The sequence below is a fragment of the Phyllopteryx taeniolatus genome, chromosome 5 (genome assembly GCF_024500385.1).
Source record: "Phyllopteryx taeniolatus isolate TA_2022b chromosome 5, UOR_Ptae_1.2, whole genome shotgun sequence".
NCBI lineage: Eukaryota > Metazoa > Chordata > Actinopteri > Syngnathiformes > Syngnathidae > Phyllopteryx > Phyllopteryx taeniolatus.
In genome coordinates, this window is record NC_084506.1 from 12963167 (window position 1) to 12973993 (window position 10827).

The 10827-nt window shown below is 42.5% G+C and overlaps 1 protein-coding gene across 5 annotated transcripts in view; it reads right to left on the reverse strand.

Annotated features, from left to right (window-relative positions):
• LOC133477864 (zinc finger protein 469) overlaps positions 1–7938 on the reverse strand; it is a 306446-nt gene extending 298508 nt beyond the window's left edge. For all 5 annotated transcript variants that reach the window (XR_009788499.1, XR_009788500.1, XR_009788501.1 and 2 more), the window contains exon 1: positions 7685–7938. The gene's annotated coding sequence lies outside the window, so the exon portion shown is untranslated. The remainder of the gene's footprint in view (positions 1–7684) is intronic.
• Positions 7939–10827: the final 2889 nt, after the last annotated feature.

Below are 10827 nucleotides of genomic sequence, written 5' to 3' on the forward strand. Positions count from 1 at the left end.
GAGGGAGTGTGTCTGTGTGTGTTGGGGGTGGGGAGGTAGGGGTTACAAAAGTCTCCTACCCAGTGATCAAGAAGAGCTAAACCAGATGGTGGTGAATAACCCTGCATAATAGCACTTTCTTGACTATTTCTTCAGAATTCACACCTTTAACAAATAACTCAAATGTAGTATATTCACAAGAAGAAACAACAGAGCCATAACTAACCCATAAAACCATCTGGGTGATTTCACACTAGCCTTGCAACAAACTGACTCGGTGTGAGTTCATTCAGTGCAAGGTAGGAGTTTTGTGCTAATCTTTCTTGTTTACATCTGATTTCTCCCAGGGCCTTTTCAGGACCACTGCCAGCCACACTCACTTTGTCATGGTGCTCGGCAGTGACGTCCACAATGGGTGTCTCCTGATCTTGTCTCATCATCTCTAATTGCTCTAAGCTTTGGCTCAGCCAATGGAGAGCTGGGCACAACAACACTCACCTCAATCACAAGGGTTAAGTCTTGCAGAGCTGAGTCATGCTTGCGGGATGCACCCGAGTGCAAAACCCATTAACTCTGTCCATTTCTGTCTACTCTATCATCTCTTTTCTTCTCTCATCATGCCACATATTTACTTACATGAAGCGGGCACATTCGAATACACATATGACTACAACAGCAATACTGATAATCTTTGTAAAGGCAGATTTTTTAAAGCAGCCCTTCTATTGGATCTACTTCATTAGATTGATAGGTTTACAGTTTTTCATAGTCTCAAGATCATTGGGGGAAATGAAGTTTGACTGGCTGCAAATGAGGAAATATTGTTGTTGAGGTCTTAATTACAACTGACCAGCTAATATACAGAAGCTGAAAGTACAGCCCTCTTGAGGTCAATTTACAGATGTTTAATTGGTGTTTGGCCTGCGCTCTGGCTGGACCATATCTGACGTTTTAGAAGCTGAATTGGCTTAGATTTGGCACGATACATACTGTAAGTCACTCTACCTTGACTAAATCCTCAATTCCAGCTGAAGGAAAATTAGTTCAAAGCATGCCGCTGCCACTGCTATGCTTTACGTGGGTACAGTGTTCATCTGGTTGTGTGCAGTGTTGTTTGTTGCACCAAAGTTACCAAACGAGCCAAAGTAAGTCTTGTTAGTTCCATCAAAATGTTTTTATTAATTGATTAATTTTGGGGTAAAATTCATATGAGCCTGCCCTGGAGTTTTTCCTTTGTAACACAAGACTGGCACATAAGGATTCCAAAAGATTAGATAACTTTTAAGCAGTTTATTTCCATCCATCCATTTTCTGTACCGCTCTATCCTCACAAGGGTCGCAGGCGTGCCGGAGCCCACCCCAGCTATCTTCGGGCGAGAGGCGGTGTACACCCTGAACTGGTCGCCAGCCAATCGCAGGGCACATAGAAACAAACAACCATTCGCGCACACATTCACACCTACGGGCAATTTAGAGTCTTCAATCAACCTACCATACATGTTTTTGGGATGTGGGACGAAACTGGAGTGCCAGGAGAAAACCTACGCAGGCACGGGGAGAACTTGCAAACTCCACACAGGTGAGGCTGGGATTTGAACACAGGTCCTCACAACTGTGAGACAGACGTTCTAACCAGTCGTCACCGTGCCGTCGCAGTTGATTTCATTTGTGAAAAAAATCTAAATCATAAAAGAGATATTGGATATACATAATATTATGAGACTACAAAAGTATATTTCCCTGGTGAGGTGAGAGAGGGGAGTTAGCCAATTGCTAAGTAATCAGCAGCCATAACTAAATTACACTTGGTAATTTGTAGTCAAGGAGTAACTGAACATTAAGTTGACGTTAAACTGTCCTCCTCTCTGCACTACAAGTTTTCCGATTTGAAGATTATCTACAGCCTAAGGAAACTTCAAAATTAGAATAGGGTTTACAGTACCGTGAAGAAGTATTTGCCCCCTTCTCAAATTCTTATATTTTTGCATAGTTTCCCCACTTTGTTTAAGAGCATCAAACAAATGTAAATATCAGACAAATAATCCAAATAAACTTAAAATGATGTTTGTAAATGGTGATTTCATTTAGTAAGGGGGGAAATTACTAAATTACTGATTACCGTAATTTCTCATGTATAACGTGCACCCATGTATAAAACGCACCCCCAAAGTTGACCTGAAAATTCTGGAACACCCTTCTGCCTACGTATAATGCATTTTTACAATGCATGATTTTGCTTCTACCCATATGATCAAAACATGAAGTATTATCTGTATTTTGTTAGTTTTTTTTCAAAGAATTATTCTGAAATTAAGCACTTTATTTGAACACGTAATACTTAAATTGACTTGCTCTTATTTTGAAATTCACAGCCCTACTTTTATTTAGTGAATGAGAAAACACACAGTTGTGCTCATATATTTGATTACCCAGGGAGAATTTGTAAGATGGGTACAATTCTTTAAAGAAAACATGAAGGGGCAGGCGAAACACATTTCATTTTGTTTTAATGGGATTCAAATTAAACGGTCAAGCATTTCAGAAAAGCATTATCATTAAACAAAACAACCATAAAGAAATTAATGATGGTTGTTGTTCAGTCATCAGCCATATTTAGAAAAAAAAAAAAATATTTCACTAATTCTGCCAGCGTATGCATGTATGTTTTTCCCTTAAAATGCTGTTTTTAAATAGTCATTTTATTTATTAAGTTCACTTGGGTTATATTTGTCTGATATTTACATTTGTTTAATTATCTTAAGCATTAAAGTGGGGAAACTACGCAAAAATATACACATTTGAGAAGGGGGCCAATACTTCTTCATGTCACATTCTCCTACAAATTCTACATCTCTCTTCATCCACCATGACATCCTCATGCAACTTGGATATCAGTATCGGGGCTGTGTCTCATACAAACTCTTCTGTACATCTCTCTGCATCAACCCTGAATGTGAACAATCCTGTGAAATAATCATCTGCACAGCTGAAATATGTCCAGCTTCTCAAGCCAGAGACCGAACAAGGCTTTTCTGTTTCGTGCTCTCTGGTGACTCTGGTGGCAGAATGTCTTGTACAGACTGGGCTTGGCCTCAGATGCTGTGCTCGGAACACAAGGACACAACCCCACAATCAGACAAGGAGGCTCAACAGTGTATTTCATGGAGGGCGAGGAGTTCACTTTGTGAAGTCCCATAAACAGTCAAAAACATGATAAATCTTGCATGTATCTCCACTCGCACGTACTCACAACAATATAAATCAACACGAACTAGTCGGCTTCAAACATGCACACATTGACACTGGTAAATCCCGATTGGTTGAAAGTAAACCAAGATGGCGGGATGCAGTGTCAGGCTGTTGTGATTAACAACCAGAAAAGCCACAGAGTCACAGTTATCCAAAGTTTGGTGCAATTGGACCAGAGGAAAATATACTTTTAGATTACCCATTTATAACTCCTGACAAACACTTATACTGCATACCACATCTGGCATAATCATATTTATAGTGGCAACAAATATAAGCATTTAAATGAAGCACAGCCTTTCTCAGAACTCTTCTACTGCAGCTCAGTGAAAGTCAAAGTGGAGCACATAAGAGCTTTATGGCAGTAACAAACAAGCGGTCGTTCTCCCATGGAATTAGACATGGACTCAGTCCAAACTAGATGATCTCGCTCAGTCCCTAATGTCTCTGAAAACAAAAGGGCCATTCTGGCTTGTTCAAACTCAAAAGAGTGTGAACAAAATGACTTTGTAGGATATAGTCACTTGTGTGTCTGATGGGGAGTGTATCGTAAACAGGAATAATGCGTGTGTGAGGTTATCCTTACGCAGATGCATATTCACACTTATGTTAAGAATCTGGCTATTTCAGTGAAATGCAACCTGACATTTGCCACGGAACATTCCTCGAGAAGGAGGTAGAAATAGCTGAGGCAAAAGACAAATGTCCCAGGTACTGTGTGTGAAGCATTTACAACCAGGTCTACGCAAACAAAGAAAGGTGCTAATGGGGCCTGCTATTCATTATTACTCAACAAATGCATACAGTCTTCACAGGAATCACATAAGTATGCACAGGCTCACTTCATGCCAAAGTTGATCCTATCAACCTATTACTTGCAGCTTCTATTCAACTGACACTGTTCTCTCTCTATCTCAGTGACTCCCAGTACGACCCAATAGTCCGAGGGGCATTAAACAATAAAGTGTAAAACACTCCCTTTCCTAACATAGTACCTTCCTATTGGACAAATACATCTGGTGAGGAGGTTTTATGTAGACAAGATGTTATGTTTATGGCCTCCTAGTAACAGTTCAAGTAGTTCCCATTTGGTGCAACATAGACATGATCTGACAAAAAAAGAAGACCTCAATTTATGTATGATGGAATTCCAGTCCGACGATGGCAAGGTAACCCGAATTTCTATCCAAGTCGAAATGCCCTGCAGTCTATCACTAGTAGCAATAGAAGTAAACACAAATCATAATTACAGTAAATATTTAGAAGAAAAAACACTTCTAGGCCATCTATATAAAACAATCAAATGAAAAGCAGTTAGTAGTGGACCATTTCGTGCCACATGGCGACTTAGTTGTACGCAAACTAGTTCATCGCACACCGTTAATATCTAAACCTTAAAAAGTTCCATCCATTTTCCACTGCTTATCCGGGTCGGGTCGCGGGGGCAGTAGCTTTAGCAGGGACACCCATACTTCCCTCTCCCCAGCCACTTCATCCAGCTCTTCCGGGGGGGATCCCGAGGCATTCCCAGGCCAGCAAAAGGACGTAGTTTCTCCAGCGTGTCCTGGGTCGTCCCCGGGGTCTCCTCCCGGTGGGACGTGCCCGGAACACCTCACCAGGGAGGCGTCCGGGAGGCATCCGAATCAGATGCCCCAGCCACCTCATCTGGCTCCGCTTGATGTGGAGGAGCAGCGACTCTACTCTGAGATCCTCCCGGATGACCGAGCTTCTCACCCTATCTCTAAGGGACAGCGCGGACACCCTGCGGAGGAAACTCATTTCGGCGGCTTGTATCTTGTTCTTTCGGTCACGACCCACAGCTCGTGACCATAGGTGAGGGTAGGAACGTAGATCGACCGGTAAATTGAGAGCTTCGCATTTCGGCTTAGCTCCTTCTTTACCACAACGGACCGATACAAAGTCTGCATCATTGCAGACGCTGCACCGATCCGGCTGTCAATCTCCCGTTCCATTCTTCCCTCACTCGTGAACAAGACCCCAAGATACTTGAACTCCTCCACTTGGGGCAGGATCTCATTCCCGACCTGGAGCGGGCACGCCACCCTTTTCCGACTGCGGACCATGATCTCAGATTTGGTGGTGCTGATTCTCATCCCAGCCGCTTCACACTCGGCTGCGAACTGCTCCAGTGAGAGTTGGAGGTCACGGCTTGATGAAGCCAACAGAACCACATCATCTGCAAAAAGCAGAGATGCAATACTGAGGCCACCAAGCCGGACCCCCTCTACGCCTCGGCTGGGCCTCGAAATTCTGTCCATAAAAGTTATGAACAGAATCGGTGACAAAGGGCAGCCTTGGCGGAGTCCAACCCTCACCGGGAACGAGTCCAACTTACTGCCGGATATGCGGACCAAACTCTGACTCCGGTCATACAGGGACCGAACAGCCCGTATCAGGGCGTTCGGTACCCCATACTCCCGAAGCACCCTGCACAGGACTCCCAGAGGGACACGGTCAAACGCCTTCTCCAAGTCCACAAAACACATGTAGACTGGTTGGGCGAACTCCCATGCACCCTCGAGGACCCTGCCGAGGGTGTAGAGCTGGTCCACTATTCCACGGCCAGGGCGAAAACCACACTACTCCTCCTGAATCTGAGATTTGACTTCCCGACAGACCCTCCTCTCCAGCACCCCTGAATAGACCTTGCCAGGGAGGCTGAGGAGTGTGATCCCCCTGTAGTTGGAACACACCCTCCGGTCCCCCTTCTTAAAAAGGGGGGCCACCACCCCAGTCTGCCAATCCAGAGGCACTGTCCCCGATTTCCACGCGATGTTGCAAAGGCGTGTCAAAAAAAAGTTGACCATTGTATACCGAGGATTCCCTATAATACTTTTTTAGTATGTTTAGCGTGCTAACATGGTGAATGAGTGGTTAGCACGTCTGCCTCCCATTTCAGAGGTTCGCGGTTCAAATCTCGCTGTCTTCAAGTCTGGATTTTGCATCTTCTCCCCAAGCTTGTGTGTGTTTTCACGGGTACTTCCGCTTTCTCTGACATTCTAAAAACATGCATGTTAGGTTCCTTGAAGACTCTAAATCAACCTCTTTAACTTGAGAGCTACAGTACTTCTTGGGTACTGATTAATGCAAAGGGCAACCAGTTAGATACACACTTAAGAAAAAAAAAAAAGACTTTAATACACTGGCGAGCTATCTTTATAACAGGCCCACGGACTACTCATATTGACCTTGGGAGCTACCTGGTGCCCACCATGTTGCTGAACCTTCTCTAAATTGTCCATATGTGTGAATGTTTTTTTTTTTTTAATATGTGCCCTTCGATTGGCTGGTGACCAGTCCTGGGTGCGCGTCTCCTCTCGCCCAAAGTCAGCTGGGGTACGATGGATGTTTAGATCACATAGCATAGACTGTCAAGTAATAATTCTGAATGTGTGAGTATGAGGGCTCCAGTCAAGAAATCAAAAACAGGCAAACCCAAACTCAACATTAATATAATCATATCCAGCACAAAAGCTATAACAAAAACAATTTGGATTGTTCAGTTGATATACTGTATTACTGTGACAAACACTTCCCAGTATCAACCACAAAAATAAGCTTACTTGTAATGTAAGGCTTGGTAATCAGATAGTGACAATCAAAACTGATCATTATTTGTATAAATATGGAAAGCCATTAGAGGATTCATTTGATTAGTAAGACAATTCGGTGCACTAAAAGGGCTACTGTCTTACTAGTAGCGCTTCTCCACTACTGCTATGACATGTCTGCACACTGGTCGGACAACTTTGAAAAGGCTAGTAGTTCTAAAATTACAAGTGGGCATTTTGGTGCTACTAATAGGATCCAAGAGTAGTAGTGCAAAACACATGGATACTAGTTGGGGCTAGTAGAGTTACGAGTGCTCCACAGTAGTTTACAGTAGTTGACTGATGAATTGTCTTACTAGTGAGGACAAAGAGTGTGCGAGAACATGGATATCAGGGATATCGAATAAATACAGAAATGGCTTTCCATATCTAAAGTCATATATATATATATATATATATATATATATATATATATATATGTGTGTGTGTGATAAGTGGTTGTCAATGCTGTGCAGGTGTACCTAATGAAGCATTCTTTCAAGGCTCATTCATTCAGGAACGCTGATGTTAGGTACATTGAACACAGAGAGCTGTGGAGTGCATTTGTATAAACTGCAACAACAACACTATTTGGACTTGAGTGAACTGAGAGGTTTCAAAAGAAAACTAAACAACTGCGAGGAGGCAGACATGGAGCATCTGTGTGCTCGTTACGCACGACGTCATCATGCCTCAAGTTCATCTTCATCCTCTACAGCAGCGTCTCACACACACATACACACAGAGGCACGCACACACCTACGCTCACACACAAACACACACAGTTGTTGTTAACAACACAAACAACCGAAACGTCTTTCCCTCTCTCGTATTTGTTTACTTACGTTGGTCGCTAAAATTAAAGACGTCCACTCAAAGGTCTGTGCTGCCAGCTTGAACGGTGTGTGTGTGTGTTTCTGGTTGTGTTTGTACCCCTCCTCTCACTCTCGCACATCTGCTCCCTAAAACGCGAGAGGACCTCCCCTCTCACTTCTCCGCTCCACTCCAAGAAATTCCCTTCAGACGGAATTATCAGTCGTATTTCGAAAGTTTCACATAAACACCAACGAGGCGTCAAAGTGTTCCTTCCTGCTTGCTGGTCCCCAGGTGACGTTGACAGGAAATAGGGACTCTTGAGCGCGCGCTGCTCTTTCAAAAAACACGTGATCCACTGAGGCAGGATGCCATACAACAGCTGTGCTCATGGCGTCCCGCGCAGTATGTATACATGGGCAATATGGTTGCGTCAACACAAGGTAACTGTCATTTAACAGCTTTGAAAATAAGCAGACAGCAAACCTATAGTAGTAAGCAGTAGTGGGAAGCAACAAAATACAAGGACATACGTTGTACTTTGTTATTGTACTCAATGGGAGAGTTTGCAGATAAAAACAACAACAACAGAAAACCTCTTTGTCATGTTAAAAATATGACCTGATACTAAAAAAATAAAATGATCTTTTGAAAAACCATCCCACTCTGGCCCCATCTAATGCCTCTAATTTAATTGTAGTTATTATATTTGCAACTGGGCACGGCAGGACAAGAATAGCCAATCAGAGAGTGCAGTGACATGAAGTGTGACTGATGGGTCAGTCACTTGCAGGTACATCCCACAGCCTCTTGTAGAGTAGACTGTTATAGTTTATTGGCTGGATTATTTAATTTAGGTTAGCAACAAAAGTTAAAAAGAATCAATCGGCCATCTCTCTACTTCAAATCAAATGTTAAGATATGAAATGGTGGCGTGTGTCCTATACGTGGATGGCTGCATGGCTGAGCTTGGAAAACCACCTTGTATGTCACATGACCGGTCTCACCGGGTCGTCAGGTAAATTGATCACCTCTGTTATAATTTTTATTGATTGTACATTCCAAACAAAAGAAACCTCAAACCGGTAACATTTTGTGTAACGTTGCGCACTCATAACCGACACCGAGGTGCACTCTGATGGGGCCAGGCGGGCAGGACGCAGTGGTTCCTTCCTCCAGGCCAATTTCAGCGGGCCATCGATACAGTCGCGGTCAACCGCCAGGCAAGCGCGACGAAACTGTCTCTTCCTGGAATGTTTTTGTTGTCCAAGTTTAGTGAGCCAGGGGCGTTTCTTTGGGTATAAGAGGGGGTGGGGACTGAAACGAAGTGACATTCAAATATTGTGAGCGGTTTGAAAACTGCATTTTGTCCCTTTAAGTTGATTTTTCAGGTATCTACTTGAATATTTATTTCTTGGATGATTTTTTTATTCCTATATTTGAAAACTGATACTTGTACATTGTATCACTTTTTTCCAACCTCCATGGATGACGACACACACACAAAAAAGATATAAATACAGAGGTAAATTAAACTGCGGTTGACATCTTGATTGATTGACTGAGATCTTGGGGACCTATAACAACAGATGCCACAACACATTTGGAGAAGCAAACTATTCCTCATCCATGGCTTTATTTAGGATTATATGTGCCGAATGCGTTGTGTCTTGTACCAGTCTAAAAACTACATGTTTTTTTTTTTTTTTTCACTACACTTTTTATTACTTTTTTCCACGATTAAGACAAATAGCAACAAAGCAAAGCGGACATGTTGGAATAGTAATAATTCAAACACTAACAAGTGCAATGCTCCCTCTTCATAAAAATACTCAAGTACGAGTAAAAAGCATGTTGCATTTAAGCTACACTGCCAAGTCCAACCTTTCCAAAAAGTTATTCAAGTACCTTTAAATATAATGTAGTAAATGTCGCACGTTACAAACCCGTCTCTGACAATAACATTATTCAAAACTTGGAGCAAGTAGATTTTTGAACACAAACCTTTAATCAAACATTTTAAAAGTTTGACAATTTAACATCAATAAATTGACAAAAGTACTTAATTTGGGATAAATGTGCAACATCAAAACTGTCTCTGAACATTAAAGGTTGTATTCCCTCGTTCACGCCAAAGGTTTTTTGTATGCACCTGGGCTTGCGCACCTTTCATCTGCACCCATTCTCTTGTCAAGATCTTTGACAGACCCGCCATGTGTAACCTGGGAATTTGTGTGCAACCTTCAAAGAGATGTGATTGACTGAAGTCTGAGGTTGGCTGTAAATTCTGGAGCATGGCGTTTTCCTGAGACTTGTAAATATCATTGAAATTCATTTGTAAACGACAGTACACTTTAAATATGAAAATACCTTATGTAGCAGATGCATTGTTAGCCAGTAATGACGTCCGCATCCCTCCAGCTAACACGCTAACACTTTGAAAGAGAGCATATTTTTTATTCTGCCGATAAAATTAATTTAATAAGAATACTGTGCTGATGACTGAATGCATATATCCATAAAAAAGGGATAGATCACCGGCGCCCAAGCTTTTTTGTGATACGAACTGCGCGAGTCGCTTTGACCTAGACATATTTTTATGACAGCATATAAGCAAATAAAAACAAATGATTAAGTATCAAACTCACCATTGCGCAATTACGATGACTGGAGTTGTTGTATTAGTGAGAACCAGTGGCGTCGCAAGCCTATTTTAAGGGGGCTTCAGCCACAACGTGTCATCCTTTTCCATGTAAGCCTATCTCCTGCATCCTCCTCTCTAACACCAACTGCCCTCATGTCTTCCCTCACAACATCTATCAACCTTCTCTTTGATCTTCCTCTAGGTCTCTTGCCTGGCAGCTCCATCATCATCATCCTTCTACCAATATACTCACTATCTCTCCTCTGGACGTGTCCAAACCATCGAAATCTGCTCTCTCTAACTTTGTCTCCAAAACATCTAACCTTGGCTGTCTCTCTGATAAGCTCATTTTTAATACTCTCCAACCTGGTCACTCCTACAGAGAACCTCAACATCTTCATTTCCGTCAACTCCAGCTCTGCTTCCTGTTGTCTCTTCAGTGCCACTGTCTCTAATCCGTACATCATGGCTGGCCTCACCACTGTTTTATAAACTTTGCCCTTCATCCTAGCAGAGACTCTTCTGTCACAT